The following is a 15,490-nucleotide window of genomic DNA, read 5'->3' on the forward strand; positions in this document are numbered from 1 at the left end:
AGGAGATCTGCTTCATACATGACTTTTCTACAAATTAGACTCCTCTCCTTTACTGTTCATCAAAAAATCCTGACAGTGTTCCTCTGTTTTTTAAATCCATCTGATTTGCCTGTTCTGTAATAGAGTTGTTCTGCTATTATGGAATGGTGTATGTGCAACAGTGGACTCAAAGTAGAAAGCTAAAGGACCGCTTCAAATTTTAGCATGGCAAATTTCCCTCCACCCTCTGAGTTCATAAATGAAAATAATTGGGCTACAATGCCAAGAAATTAGTATCCTAACACAACTCCACAATGCTGTGAAAACATAGCATTGCATAACTGTGATTCCACTGAATGGTGTCATTATGACTAAAATTATCTAACGTTGTGTTGCCTTTTTGTTCAAATCTGGCAAGAATCAGACCATCTCACCATGGTACACAATACGTTTTCTAAATATGGGTGAAAAACTAGAACATTCTTCAGAACAAGTATTGCCTAAATCCAACAGCAGCGAATAGAAAATTCTGGCCTTATTTGGTGATACTTTCTTGCATTGAAATGTGATCAGCACATCAGTCATCTTTAGAAGGAAATAAATGCCTGTTACCAGATGGAAAATAAATTAAACTGAGCATTTATCATTCTTCAGGCAGTAGGTGCAAAAGCAGAAATATTTTTAAAATACTAATCTGCAATATTTTAAAAGAGCTGAAATTTTTAAAAAATCCTGGTTTTTAAAATGTAAATTAATTTTAAAGACCATTGTATTTTGGCTCAAGCTACCAGTAGACTTACCCAATCAGTGTGCATAGGTATTCCTAGCTAGCTTCATTCGTCTTGAATAAATGTGAATGAGATTTGAGTAAATGAGAGGCAGTTGTTATGCACCATGACTAAAAAGCAAGAAGTGATGGTCTGGGGCGAATTCTCTTTGAACAACAAGCATACACAACATTAATGCCTTGGGACAAAGAATCCTCAATTTAAATTTTACGGATTTTGTGTTTCTAGTTCCTTTATCACCACTATTCCAGAAGGCATGGGAATTAGCTACCACCATTTTCTGTGGTAGCAGAGGGTATAAACTGAAGCCCTGAATCTTCATTTCATTAGGTAAGACAACTAAACCTATATCTGAACACTTTACATACATAGTTTGTGTCCAAGAATCTCAAAAGCTGCAGTTGCCATGGATTTCAGCTCCTATGATACCATTATAAATTGTTGACTTCTAACGTAAAGTAAATAATGTATTTAATCAGACCTGTCTTTCAAATAAAAAAGAGTTAGTGTAGATTGGTTTTACGTTTATCTTTTCAAAGCTTATGTTGTTAGATTATGTCAATGTGCTTGAATAGACTGGAAGATGAATGGTCAAAGTCTGATCGTACAGGCTATACAAACACTTATTAAATAGAACTGATAAAAGTAATTTAGCTTAACTCTGCAATTGCATTTATTGCTAGATCCAATCTCTATAACACAGGTGCCCTAAGTCCAGTCCTTCAGAGTGGCATGTACAGCATTTCCTTGGTGTGCTTTATCTTTCTTCCTTACCTGATTCTTTTATAAAATCTCTTTTCAGTTTAAGATTGCAGTATTCCAGAGAACATACATAGTAACCAACTTGCTGTGTTAGTAACTCTCTGTGTTGCATTGAGGAAAATATAACACCATTTAATATCAAATGTGCAATCACAGAACAGCTGGGTTCCTTTTGCAGTGTCCCAGAGCTGGCCAAGAAAATTAAATCAAAAGTCATTGAGTAATTATTCTCATTGTTGGTATTGATGCATTAGATCCTAAGTCCAAATAGAGTGCCCCAGTCATTAAAATAAACAATTGTCCCTTTCATCCCTCCTTCATCCAAAGGCATTTCATACAGTGCTAATTCTTAAAAGAAATTGTCATTTCCTATATTTTTTCCCATGCTTCTACCACTGTTCTGTGTTGTTGTACTGGTAAAATGGACTTAATGAATACCAGAGTGATCAAGATACAGTAATCCAGATATATTAATATTAAATTGAGACCTTTTCCTAAAAGACAATAATTTTATACTTGTTTTTGTGTAGGGCAGAGTAAGTGCAGCAAAATACAGCAGGTGTTACATATAAATATTATAGGGCATTATTTGGTTAGAAACATATTAATTAATAACAAATGAAGGGAGATAAACACCCAACAATTGAAATAATGGTAACAAATATGAAAGCAAAAAAGTGTATTAAAAAGTATAATTAGTTCACGACCATAAGACTCACACCTATCTGAAAAACCCAGCTTGAAAATTCAAGTTATTTTATTTTGCATGAGATGACAATACAGGTGAGAGTAAATGAAAAGCTAGACTGAACAGTTCTTCAACTCCTTCAGTAAGGAAAGGAATATCCAAGAAGAATCTCAGGAAAGGAATTGTGGTTTAGTCACAGTTCAAAATCAGACAATGCCTTGATCCATAAAGAAAACAATTTATTGCAATCTGTTCATTTTATTGCCTTCTTTACATCAGCCTTTTTCAGCTTTCTCCTGTGTCGGCAAAGCAGTGCTAAGGCTCTCCCTTCTACTTCTATCATTTTTGCTGAAAATGAAGTTTTTGTAGACTGTGATCTGGGTACAACCTGCAGGAATCAGGACGCTTTGCTGGATCAGGACTAGATCTCTCTGCCGTGCAGGACTGAGCCACTGAAGAGAAATACAAGTTGCTATAATAAGCCAAGTGCAAAATAGGATTACAAAGTCATTAGAGGCTGGAGTTGTTCAGCACCTTTTAGACCCTTGGGAAACTAATGAAAGTGGGCTTAGAACTAAGCATTCTGTTTTTTCATAATAGTGGTTATTAACTGTAAAAATGTAATTATCGTGCACAATATTGGATTATACCACATATAAAATAGAATATATGATACCTATAAAAGTAAATGCATTATGTAAAAAATATTAAACCATGGACGGTGTTTTTCCCCTATGTCTGTTTCTGTAAGTTGGACATTTAGATAACAAAAAAGGTTTTTTCTACTTTTTTCTAAGATTTATGGACTTTTTTTTCCAACATGAGTGCCTAAACCCTTCAAACTACATAAAATTGTTACACTTCTACTTAATTCTTGCATATTTTAAGTTTTTAAGTAATTTTATTGTTTAAGAGAAAATATTTGTGAATATGTCTATGCAAGTGTTGCTACTTTTATAATTGAATAAAACCAGGAAACTTTTGTATGGAAAGGACTATTAGAAATCACCATGACCACCTGCCCTCCCAAAGCAGTCAGTGGAAATGCTTGTGCTCAGCCTGGCATGCAGTCGGACCTCCCAGTTCTCCTCCTGAGAGTTTCCCTTGAACAGTCAGTGTGCCTGTACTGAGCTCTGCTGGCTGCAGACATTTGCACTCCTTGAACTTTCAGATATTTCTGTTGACTCAGGCCTTAAGTATTTTCAAAATCCCCTTTTATTCACAAAAATCAACTACGTAATGGCATTTGCAAATATGGTTCTGGGCTTAGATGGCTTTTTTCAAGAAATTGGAGCTGGCTTCCCTTTTTCATTAAAGAAAAAGAATAACTGTCTTTTATAACACATTATTTTCTCTGTTTTCCTTGGTAGACTCACATAGTTTCTCTGGTTTGCATGTGTATGATAAATATACAGTAGTTTATTATGACTGATCATTCTATAAGCATGCCATCAAAGGTAAATATTGTGGATACCCTTCCATTTTCAGCCAGAACTGAGTGCCTAGGCCCAGGACATGGCAGCTAAATGATCCAAGTGCTGCTGGAGTTATTTAGCTCCATCTCTCCATTAGAACAAGGCTAGTTTTCAATCATAACTCAGTTCTGCCACTCATACTTTGCTCAGAGGACTGACTCCTGGTTTCCAAAACATGTTGAGAATAACCTGATCAAATAAAACAAAACTCCAAAATCTGTCAAGTTGGGACTTATTGTAAAGCAGCTTTTTTTAGCTGTTCTCAGTGTTCTGTAAAGATAACAAAAAAACCTTTTTCCTATAAGAAAATATTGAATGTTCAGAAAAACTCCTCCTTATTTATACATAATAGACATAACATATCACTGGGTATTATGCTCGTTCTAATTGCCCTAAAATGAGCTTGGTTGGAGGTAATAATTTCTTATTAACTGTCCTTTAAAAATGCTGGAGCCTTTAAGTAAAGGTAGGCTAAACCATTTGTTCTTCCAAGGTAATTGACCACTTATCTCACAATCCCTATCCCGAGAGGTGGTAAGGGTTACCAAGGCAAGAAACCTACCAAGTTCTACTTGACTTCAATTGACTGCCCTAATATTTCTTCCTGTCATCAGAAATTAATACAAATATTGTGATTGGGTTAGGGTTGTTTGGTTTTTTGTTTTAGTGGTGGGGTTTTTTTGGTTTTTTTTTTTTTTTTTTTGGCTGGTTTGATTTGGCTTTTTTGGGGATTTTTTGGGTGTGGGGGGGTTTTCTAGGGTGTGATTTTTAATTTCAAAGTTTTCTTTGATGGTATTATAAATAAGAGAATAAAAAATCTAAGATCTCCTTGGAATTCAAACCAGATTGGTGTTTGGTGGGAATCAGCAATACTTCCACAGTGTTCTTTGGAATTTTTTTCCAAACTTAGCTCAGTACATATAGTTTTTCAGGGATACAAATCTAAAATTTATTCCAAGTACTTTTTTGTACATTCTTCTGCCTAGAGTTCCTGCATTCTGCAGGTTCTTATGATATGCAAGGTATCAGTGGGGCATGAGACTGTAGTACCACAAATTATTTATGTTTTACTTTATAATTACTTATTATTTATTTCAGTCTTACTTTAGTCATGTGTATTTACTTATTTGTTACTTATTTGTTTACTTTTTATATGTTTTATTTAGTGAACTTTTCTATCACATCTTCTTACCCACACAGTCCCAGATACGCAGAGCCCTTGTTATTCCATTCTTTTGTGTCTTCAGTCCATTCTGCCAATTGTTCAATTTCACCAGCCTTTAGGACTAATTTATTAAAGGATGTGAAATATATGAGTTTAAATCATATTTTCAGACTATCAACCAAAAATGTTTTTTTTTTTTCCTGGAGCTGAAGTGAGAAGGATGATAAGAGCTGCTGAGAATTAAAAAAAAAAAAAAAACAAATTAAAATTTTGTCCTACATGAAGAGACAAATGGGCAAAGATTTACTTCCTTTTAAAGAACCTGCTCTTGCACACCAAATACCATCAAGTCTGTTAAACAACTCTCTATATAAAGATTCTACTATTGCACATATCCCCACATAAGGCAGTAGATTTTTCATAATTCCCCGACTGCAGACTACAAGTCAAGTTAATCAAACTAAATAAAATGTTTTTGATTTTTTATTTTTTAATTTCTTTTATTTGGACCAAAAACTTTGGCATTTTATTGAATGACATGAAATTTCTATTTCTTAACAGAGTGTAATAGTGACAATATTGAGAGGATTGAGATACAAAAATCTTTTATTCCAGACACTTGTTACAAGAGACTGAAAATAGATAAATTTGGTATTGAAAAAGTAATGAGCATTTCATAAGAGGCATAACTTCTTTAAAATAATTTAAATATAAGCAGCTATTGCCAGAAAATATGCTATTAGGATACTAGTAACTATCTTTGTATTTTTTCTCCTTTTCTCTTTGACATTTAAAAATGTCTGGAAAAATTATTGGAAAAATTGAATATTACTAAAAACTTGATAAAGATTCATGACACATCCCCTTTAGAAGATATAGAGCATTTCAACAATCATGTACAGATACTCTTGCATTTGAAATAATTTCCCAGCAAAGCCAAAACTGGTTTGAGGTTGGTTTTTTTTTTTTTAACAAGGAGAGAGAAGCATTTGTTTTCTTCTGTCATCAAGAGCTTTTGAATACTATTTTCTAGACTTCTATTAACATTAAATCTTTTCTCTAAAATGCTTGCAGGCTTCTAGGCTTTTTGCGGTCTTTGGAAGAGCCTTAGTCTATTCTTTGTGAATGAACTTTGTATATGGATGTATGCTTGTGGTAAACAGTCATGATACTTAACATTTTCTCCAGCCCAAATCTTTCCTCATTCATTCATCTACTTTTTTATAAGGTCATTGACTTTTGTGATAGGTGACCTTATAAAAAACATGTGACTACACAAAACTGCATTTTAAGAGAGAGGAATGTTGAACACTATGTCCAGATGTTCCTTAAAATAGGTTTTCAGATATAAAGAACCAAATGTGAAAACATTTGGGTAAACATAGTGATTATACAGATTGTTCCTTTAAAGCCAGAGGAAAAAGAAGGGAAATGAGGTCACATCTATTTTGATAGTGCTTTCAAAGGGAAGAGGAAGGGAGAAAGAAAATGAAAGAAAGAGGTGTTAAAATGTAGTGGTGCTCCAGAATGATTGACTAGAAGAAGTAATCTCAAAGACAAAAAGGCAAATATAGATGATTTAGCCTTCTGTGTCATCAGTACACAATTGTTTCATGCTGTCTCATGCTTTGTCTACTCTGTTTCCAAATGTTCCTGCCTTACAGAATTATGTCTCTATTGGATAGATTCTAGTCTCATGAAGTGTTTTGCTGCTCTTCAGCTTATTACCTTCATTTCATACTATTGTTGTTTTATTGGCATTTCATTCTTGCTGTATCATGCTAAATTTTCTTTCTCAAGATCTGTAACCTTCAGATATTCAGAAAATCATGGAGTTTTTTATTTGCTTGTTTGTGTTAGTTTTGTTTTGTTTTGGGTTTTGGTTTTTATGGGTTTTTTTGGTTTTGTTTTTAATTTAGTCGTGTTGAACGGATCTGTCCTTCTAAAATGAGCTTTTCTGGTTACTCTTTCATCTCCGAGTATCCTGCTCATCATTATAATTTTGGCAGTAAGATTGCTTAAGACTTAGGGGGACTTGGCACCCATGATTGCGTCAGACTCATGTAAGGTATATGAAGGAGACAATGGACTAAGATAATGCGAGATATACTGGTAAAATTTCTTTGTCATCCAATAATGCTTTGGATCCAAAATTCCTTGTGGTACCAGCCATATACATGATCAAGGCTGTGGTGATTGGCAGTACCTCCTCCTCAGAGGCATCATTCCTTATCAGTGGAAAAGTGCTGGAGCAAAGGACAAGTTTTTGTTTTCCCTCTGCCCTGAAGGCAAATTTGAGAGAAAATTTGTAGTTTTGTCTATTAGCTTTGAATCATTCTTCTGGAGATTTTCTTTACACTTAGGCTGCCTCTAATCCAGCTTAGATAACATTCAGTATATCTGTATTAACAATGCATATGTAGTTTAAAGTTTTAAAGTCATTCAAAAATTCATACCCACTTAAATTTTTATTCATTTAAATACAAAATAATTTAAATAACAGTGTAATGAAAGTTTAAAAATCTGTAGAAATCCATTTATGAAATGAGATATTGTATTGATTTTTCACTGATTACAATCATTCCACTTCTTAGAAAGTGGTTAAAATTACATAGGAGAGTGGATTGCCATACATTATTTAATATTCTGTGTTGGATGTGTTGGTATGCAAGTAACCAAGTTTAAATACCTGCAAAGTCTGAATTTACAGAACAGTGATGATGACTAGCTTTGAATTCACTGCGACTTTAGTAACCCTGAAGTTCAGGCTGTACGGTTTCCATCACTGGGTACTCAAAATCAGAACTTTAGTGCCTTAGTGTATTTCTTTTTTTTTTCAAAAAAAATCCCAAACAGCTAAAACAGCAACAAAAAATCCCTTTGGCTATAATTCAGCCCTTTAGACCCCCTAGACTTTCAGTGGAGCATCAAGATAATATTAGAGCTGTTTCATTTATTATATCACATTTTTATATGATTTAATGCATTCAGATGAAGAGTGCTACTTGTGAGGTTAATAGACCCAAGCTGCAGTGGTTTTTTTTGTGGTTTTTTTTTCCTCATAGCAGCATTTGTAATGATACTTCCCAGAAATTAAGAAAAAAATTCAGTCTCTGCTGAAAAGACACATTATGCATATATTATTGATTGAGTAAATGGCAAAAGAAGGGGAAAGCATTAATGTTTTTGCATTTCACAGGAAGAAATAAAGAAAAAAATAGGTGAAGCCACAAAATTAGCAGTGTATTAAACAAGTGACCCAAGAATGTGTTATGTATTCAGAATGTTGTGCTGCTATCCAGAGGGATCTTGAAAGGCTGGGGAAATGGGTTGACAGGAACGTCATGAAATTCAACAGAGAGAGATGCAAAGTTTTGTATCTGAGGAGGAACAACCCCTTGCACTAGTGCATGGCCAGAGGCAACTGCATCTAGGGGCATGAGAATGGGTTTTGTATCAGATGATTTACAGAGGTCTCTTTCAACCTCAGCCATTCTGTGGTTCTATGGTATTCCAATACACTGCTCTGTGTAAGAACTATACGAATGAAATTACTGTTTCACTGTTTATGAAACTCTCAGTGGCTGCTGTCGTCAGATCAGGCCTTTTGTAGCAGCTGATGACCTTCTGGAACAGCTGAAGCCAGTTGTACTGAAGAATTGCCAATCTAAAACTCTTTATTGGTGTTAGAAACTAATATAATTAACTGAAATTTGTAAATGGCTTCTTTTTTTATTATTTTAAGTATTCTCTGTTTCAGAATAAGTTGCTGTTGGTATTATAAGGTTTAGTTTATGTAGGTATATGACATGTACAAAAAAGCCCCAGAAAAGTGTATTCTTTTATACTGAGAAATTGGCAATGGGTATTCTATGAAGCACCATCACCAAATGAAGTAACAGGTGATAGGTTATATATGCATATATTGAAAATACCCAAGGGTGATAATGATTCCATTAGTATTAAAGTTCATATTAATGACTTTCCAGCAGACCAGTTACCAGTAGATGAGAACAGCTGTCACAGGTGCAATTGTACACATCACAAAGTTTTGTGTGAAAGAGTTTCTTATTATAGAAAAATTAAATGCTTGCTGGGTTTGGCTAGCAGATGACTTCTGTTCTGGAAAGATTAGTTTTTTCAAGTGTGATCAGGAGGCTTGTCCCATCACCACATAACTTCTCTGGCTTTATTTCCCTTTGTCCTTATCTCGCTTTATATCAAAGGATCAAGAAGTCCAAGACAATATTTTTTACACAAATTTATTCTTAGTCTTTAATGTTCTTAAGATGATTACTAAGATCACTTACTGGATTTTAGGCAGACTGTTGCCTTTATTATTATCTCATTATTGTCCAGCAAGGACAAGATATTTGTGAATTCTCAAAAGCTACCTTTGGTCTGTGAGAGGGATTTTCTATTCCTGTTCTGCTATTTATCAAACTACTAGTTGTCCTCACACATAGCTTAGTTCTTATTGATAGCTTGTTAGTATTGGAGTGACATTTGAGTTTTTGTTTCTTTTTTTTATTGAATGGTGTGTTTCTTTATCATACAGACTTAGTTTTAGCTGATACATGGATCCCAGTGTGTCCTAATGTGAGTCACTGGAAATGCCTATGTTTAATTTCTGCATCCAACTTCCTGTGATTGGATATGCAGGTGGGAATACCACAGATGTCATTAATTTACTGAAACTTGGTTTTCAATTTTTGTATCATTTCAAACTCCATTGATTAGGTTGCCTGTTATAATAATTGTTGATTTTATGGAGTGTGTGATGAAAATGTATCTGAATTGTATGCAAATGTAAAGCATCAGTATAGCTATTTGTATATAGATATTATATAGAATAAATATCAGAAAGATATGAAATTCAGAGCTCTGATTTTCTGATTCCCAGTTGGTTGACCAGTCCACTGGAAGTTCTATAAGCTTGAAATTATTTTTAAATACAGAGATTTCCTTTTTAAATGAAATTGGTTTTCATGTTGCAATTGCAGTAACTAATGTCTTGGTCTTGTGGTAAATATGGTTTCCTCTGCCCGATTTTAAAGATCATTGAGGGCTGCTAGGATTCTGAGTAAACAGTTTTATTAGGAATTTAATTCTGTTGAGTGCTGAGAATTTCTCTTCCTCCTGAATGCTGCTGAGGGTTGCTAGGCACCTCAAAGGGTTAGTGACTATCACAGCTTGCTTAGCACATGGTACTACATATGTCATTTGCAATCTCTGAGTAGAACAAACTTCTACTGCTGTCACTGTAGATTATTCTCTGTGCTTTTGGGGTTGTTTTGCTGTGCTTAAAATGTGAGTGTGTCCCTCATAAAATGGTAGCATTCTGTGGATGGGGACTGCTGGATCCAGCAAAAATAAATCACTGAAGACATGGGAACTGAAGAGATTTCAGATATTTTGTAAAAAAGCAATAATAATTCTTCTGAAAAATTCATAGAAAACCTCTCCAAAACATCAAACCAGCCAATGACAAACACAGTGTGACAGTAATAATAAATCTTAATTTTCTTACAGTCGTTTTTAGGCCTTGTTCTTTTAGTATTGTTTGTTGTGACATGTGGGTTCCCACATACTCTATGTAATGCCAGCAGTATACAGGATGCACACAGCACAACACAAGCAGATCCCCAAAGCCTCAGGGTATTGAACTGCCTTTTTGTTTCATGTATCCTCTTGCAGAACGACTCACAGAATGACATGCTTTACCGCATGTCACCTTCGTGCTTTATTATTAGCCTTTGTAAAGGTCAGATGGGCCTGACTCAAATTCAAGAGGAAACAATGCTGTACAAAGTTTTCCCCTCATTGAAGGACCTGCATATTTTTCTGAGCTCTGCAACAGTATTTTTAATATCATGTCGAAAGCAGAGAACCATTTTCAATTCCCATTGTGGTAATCAATGAGATGTAAAATTGCAGCAGTTCCATGCTGCCTAGAGCCTCTCCTGACAAACCTCGTTTGGTTTGTCAGAATGCATAAAGCACTCATAGGAGCGTAGCATTAGCTCTGTTTCTCTGTGATGTGAACAAGCACAGAAAGAAACCTGCTCTTAAGGAGACATTTTCATTTGCTTAAATAGCTCTGCCATGGCTGCAGTACAGCAAAATCTTCCTTTGCTATGCATATTTCTTAGGATGGTAATCAGAACCATTAGCTAGCTGTATGTGTGATTCAGAAAAGCAATAAACCCATGGGCTAGCTCAACAATTATTTAACTTCTGAGAAGTAATTCACAGATAGAAAGTCAGTCAAGGTAACAGTCCAGGTATGCTGTATATGCTGTACTTTATTAGCATATTTGTGATTACTCAGGAAGGTTATGTTTGTCACTGTGCTGCTGTCTGTGCCATCTGGAACTTAATAAGATACAATGTAGAATTTGCATCCTTCTTTTACATAGACCAGAGAACTCTTTCACCTGAAGTAAAATAAATTTTCTAGGTACTAGCAGCTCTAAGCCATTGAAAGAAGTGAGCAGTCAGGAATCCACTGAATTATGAGCATATAAATTCATCTGATAGTTCCTTAGAAACTCTTTTACAGTATATATTTAGGAGGAAGAAATGTTCCATGCTGGATGTTTTGAAAACATGCAGAGTATGGTCCCAGATTTTTTCCTGTGGGTGTCATTATGGATGGAGTGATTGGGTAGCTTGTGGCATTAGCAACGGGTGAGAAGCTCCTTGTCTGTGCCTCTGATGCCGATAACTGCAGTCATCCCTTATCAATTCCTTGGAGGAGTTTATAAAGTGCTCTGTTCTCATTCCCTCTGCTGCTGAAGCAAACATCAGTTTTGTATAATGACATTTCTCCTGACTACCTTAGCTGATAAGCAAAGGGATGAATGGATGTTTGTAAATTAGGTATTCTTTCTCTGAAGTGATTGTTCTTTAAGCATAGAAATTAAGGGGATTGCAATTTTCCATCTCATTCTAGAACTGGTTTTCAGAACTATATGCCAATTTTCTTTGCTTAATTTTGATTTTTCTAATGAATAAATATGAGTAAAAATGCAACAGCTAGCAATTCCAAGCTTTCACAAATTGTGTTAAACTTCTTGACAGGACTAAAAACAACAAAAAAAGTTTAGTAATACATGCTTCAAGTATTCCATCTACTTTCTTAATTAGCAAGTCAAAAAAAATATCAGTTTTCACCTCATGACTGTATTGCATGATTCAAATTGAAGAAAACACAGACTTTAGAGATAATTACGTGTAAGCCCTGACAAGAGAATAGATGGAGAACTGGTTATGTTGGAATCACTGTCTCCATGTGGCTGTGTCAGGAGCTTGGGTGCTGTGCTCATCTGCAACGAGATTTTTGCCACAGCCTAGGGGAAATCAGGGAAAGTATGGAGAATGATCTGGAAAGAGGAGGTCTGAAATTCTTCATGAGAGAATTTAATATTTCTCTAAACCACTATTCCCACCATCTTAAAGATGTGTCACAATTGTGATGGTCTCTGAAGTCTAATAGCAGCATAATTTGCTGGGGTTTTGAGTTTTCTTAGGGATTTTTAGTCGCTTGGGTACAATATCTCCTTCTTGATTTGAAAGTTAGACTGATTATACTGGATCTCATCCAAAGACTAAATTTTATTTCTGAACAGTATTTGAAGAAAGGGGGAAAATCATGGGAATTTGTTATCAAATTTCATATTTATAGGGGAGTTTTTGGGTTTTTTGTTTAGTTTTGTTTTTCTTTTAGCAAAACTGAGATCCTATACATTGATACCTGTTGAATTTTTTACATTGTAGATTGTCATTTGAAGTTGTGGTTTGACAAGTTTGAAAAGTTCCATAACTATTTGTTTCTGGATGTGTTATTTTAGTTTTTTTCTCTCCCCTCCACTCAGGAGTTCAGTATAATTGTTGTGCATTTCCTTAACATTACTGAATACAAGCATAAAAAATGGTCCCGGTTTTATTTTATACCTTGTATTCCAAACTTGGTCCCCTGGTCAATCTGTGCTGCTGCTTGACTATTTAAGCAGTGGTGCAGCACAATTCCCTTTCCTGCGGAGAAACTGCCTCACGAGTTCCTGCATAGTCCAGCCCTGGACAACTGCAGTCACTCAAGGTGTGATTATTTTTTTTTTTCTTCTTTTTTTACTTTCCCTTATTTTGGATAAAAATGGCCTTTCATACAAGATGTTATGAATGCTCAAGACAGAAATTCAAAAAGTGATAGTTTGTAGCCTAAAATCATTTAGATAAAACTTGTAACAGTTTTTTTAGGGGGGAGGCTAAACATTTGGTAAGTCTCAGTGAGGTGTTCTCTTCATCCTTCTTGAAATATGACTAGGCAAGAATACATGCCGGGGTTTTGTCTACTGTAGATTTAATTGAGCTGAAATCTCTTCAACTCTGTTCAAAAGGTTTTCATGAGTGTTCTGTTAAGGGGAACAAACTTGTTTTCTAAGGTGTATTTCAATATACTAATCAATATATTGTATCTAATATCCATAGATAAGGGTCTTTGTAATACTCTGGTGAGTAGTGTCTAAAGTAGACTACAAAGGCCACAATTGATTTCCAGACCAGCTTTGGATTACTCATCTTGAAGGTACATTTTATATGATCTTGTTGCTATAGTAATAATCCCAAATAAACAAAGAAAAACCCAGTTCTGAACCAGAACTAACTTTCAATGTCCAGATTCACCACCTTATGTGCTCCCTCTTTTCCTTTTGTCCCCAGAAATTTTACATGGTTAGCAAGTATGGTTCTGCTTCAGGGGCATGAAGTCTGCCTTGTCACTTCTTCAACCACCTGAAAAGGGGTTGTAGTGAGGTGGGAGCTTCTCCTCTCTCAGGTAACAAGTGGCAGGAAGAGAAGAAGTGGCCTCAAGCTGTGTCAGGGGAGGTTTAGACTGGATATTGGGAAAAAATCCTTCACAGGAGTTGTTAAGCATTGGATCATACTGCCCAGGGAAGTGGTTCCATCCCAGTCACCATCCCTGGAAGTGTTCAAAAGACATGGTTTTGGCAGCTGAGGCCATAGTTTTATGATGAACATTGTGGTGCTGCTTGTTGATGGTTAGGCTTGGTGACCACAGAGGTCTTTTCCTACCTTAGTGCTGTGAAATAAATTTTTTTTCTGGAAGAGCTTCAGTTCAAACTGAAGCAGGAATTTAACTGAGTATCCCTCATTCCTTGCAAGTAGTTTATCTACTAGATTGTATACAAAAGATGAAAGTTTGCACTGCCGCTCTTTCAAATAACCAATCTTTTTTTCACTAGGATGTGTGGGCACTTTTAATTATGTTTAAAAAAATATTATGGATTATTACACATTCATTGCTCTGTATCTAATTCATTGCACTGTATCTAGACTAAATTTAAGTGTAGAATTAAAAAAATAAAAAAGGTGAAAGGGATATTTCTGCAAATTTCACCATTCTTTATTTGCAATAAAAAGGTGATATTAATGCAGGTACAACTGTAATTCCCAGACCATAGAAATTAATACTTGAGATGATAAAAATTCTGCTTGCAAATATTTCTAAAATGCTTAACCAGATAACCTGCTTGCAAAGTCTAAGTCTGCTCTGAGACTTTATAAGTCCTACAGGTTACTACTTTTATTTGATTCCAAATTTGCCATGTGAAAATGGACACTGCATATTTTGGAGAGAAAAATGTACAAGCTGAGTTCATGTATCTTAATGAGGGTTCATAAGCTGGGCACCACTGCCTGTGGTTGTCTGTGCCATTTTCTATCAGATTGTTTCATTATGCTTGCGTGGATACTTCTTTTGCATGAATACGATTTTGACAGTTTTGGGAAACTGGAGTACTGAGCTGGAACTGATGGTATTTTTCACATCTTGGTAATCAGTGTAACAGGAAGCAAATGTTCCTGGTAGAGATCTGGTGACTATTCCCATTTTACTCTTCAGAGGGAAGAGAACTTCTTTTAAGCTGAACATAATTTCCAAAACACCTTCTCTTTAAAGGAAAAAAAATATTTTTATGTCCTTTACATGTTTAAAGCCTCCATTTCGTTTCCTGAAATGTTCAAATATTTTCTTGCCTGTTTCTAGCTGTTAAGGTTGGGTCATCCCATCTGAACCATCAGCATTGCACTAGATGACCAATGACACATAATTAATCTGTAATTTATAGGTTTTAATTGCTTTTAGCTGTATTTATTTCTGGAAATTTTTTAAAAATATCATTATTAGAAGAGAAATGCATCACTAATTTATGAACAATTTCCAGATAAGAAAGCAACAGACATTTTTAACTGCTTTGCTTTGTACTAGTAGACTACATTGTTGCAATACCACTAAAAATGTTTTGATCTTTAATGGCTCTACATCAATGGTTTGGTGGGGTTTTTTTCAGTTTCCAATAACAATTTGGGGATTTTTCCCTGTTCTTTTGCAGGTAACAGTGCATATCCCCTTCCAGCAATGCAAGATTCAGCTATTTCTATTCAGTATGTTGCAGGGAATAATATTAGCTGTGCTTCAGTCCCTGTTTGTCAGCCTCCACCCTATGTTCACCTCAAGAGTAGCAACGATATGTGACTATGCACATATACTGTAAATAAATCACCTTCTTCATTAGTACAAGATAAATCGTGTTCTTCAAATCTTCTGAAAGAA

At 35.1% G+C, this 15,490-nt stretch overlaps 1 protein-coding gene across 10 annotated transcripts in view; it reads left to right on the plus strand.

The window, feature by feature from the left end:
• Positions 1 to 15,490, plus strand: part of LRRC4C (leucine rich repeat containing 4C) — a 484,719-nt gene that overhangs the window by 410,329 nt on the left and 58,900 nt on the right. Inside the window, exon 6 of one of the 10 annotated variants that reach the window (XM_074543192.1) lies at positions 996 to 1,097. The exons of the other annotated variants lie outside the window; for them this stretch is intronic. The gene's annotated coding sequence lies outside the window, so the exon portion shown is untranslated. The remainder of the gene's footprint in view (positions 1 to 995; positions 1,098 to 15,490) is intronic. 10 annotated transcript variants of the gene reach the window in all.

The sequence above is a fragment of the Zonotrichia albicollis genome, chromosome 6 (genome assembly GCF_047830755.1).
Source record: "Zonotrichia albicollis isolate bZonAlb1 chromosome 6, bZonAlb1.hap1, whole genome shotgun sequence".
NCBI lineage: Eukaryota > Metazoa > Chordata > Aves > Passeriformes > Passerellidae > Zonotrichia > Zonotrichia albicollis.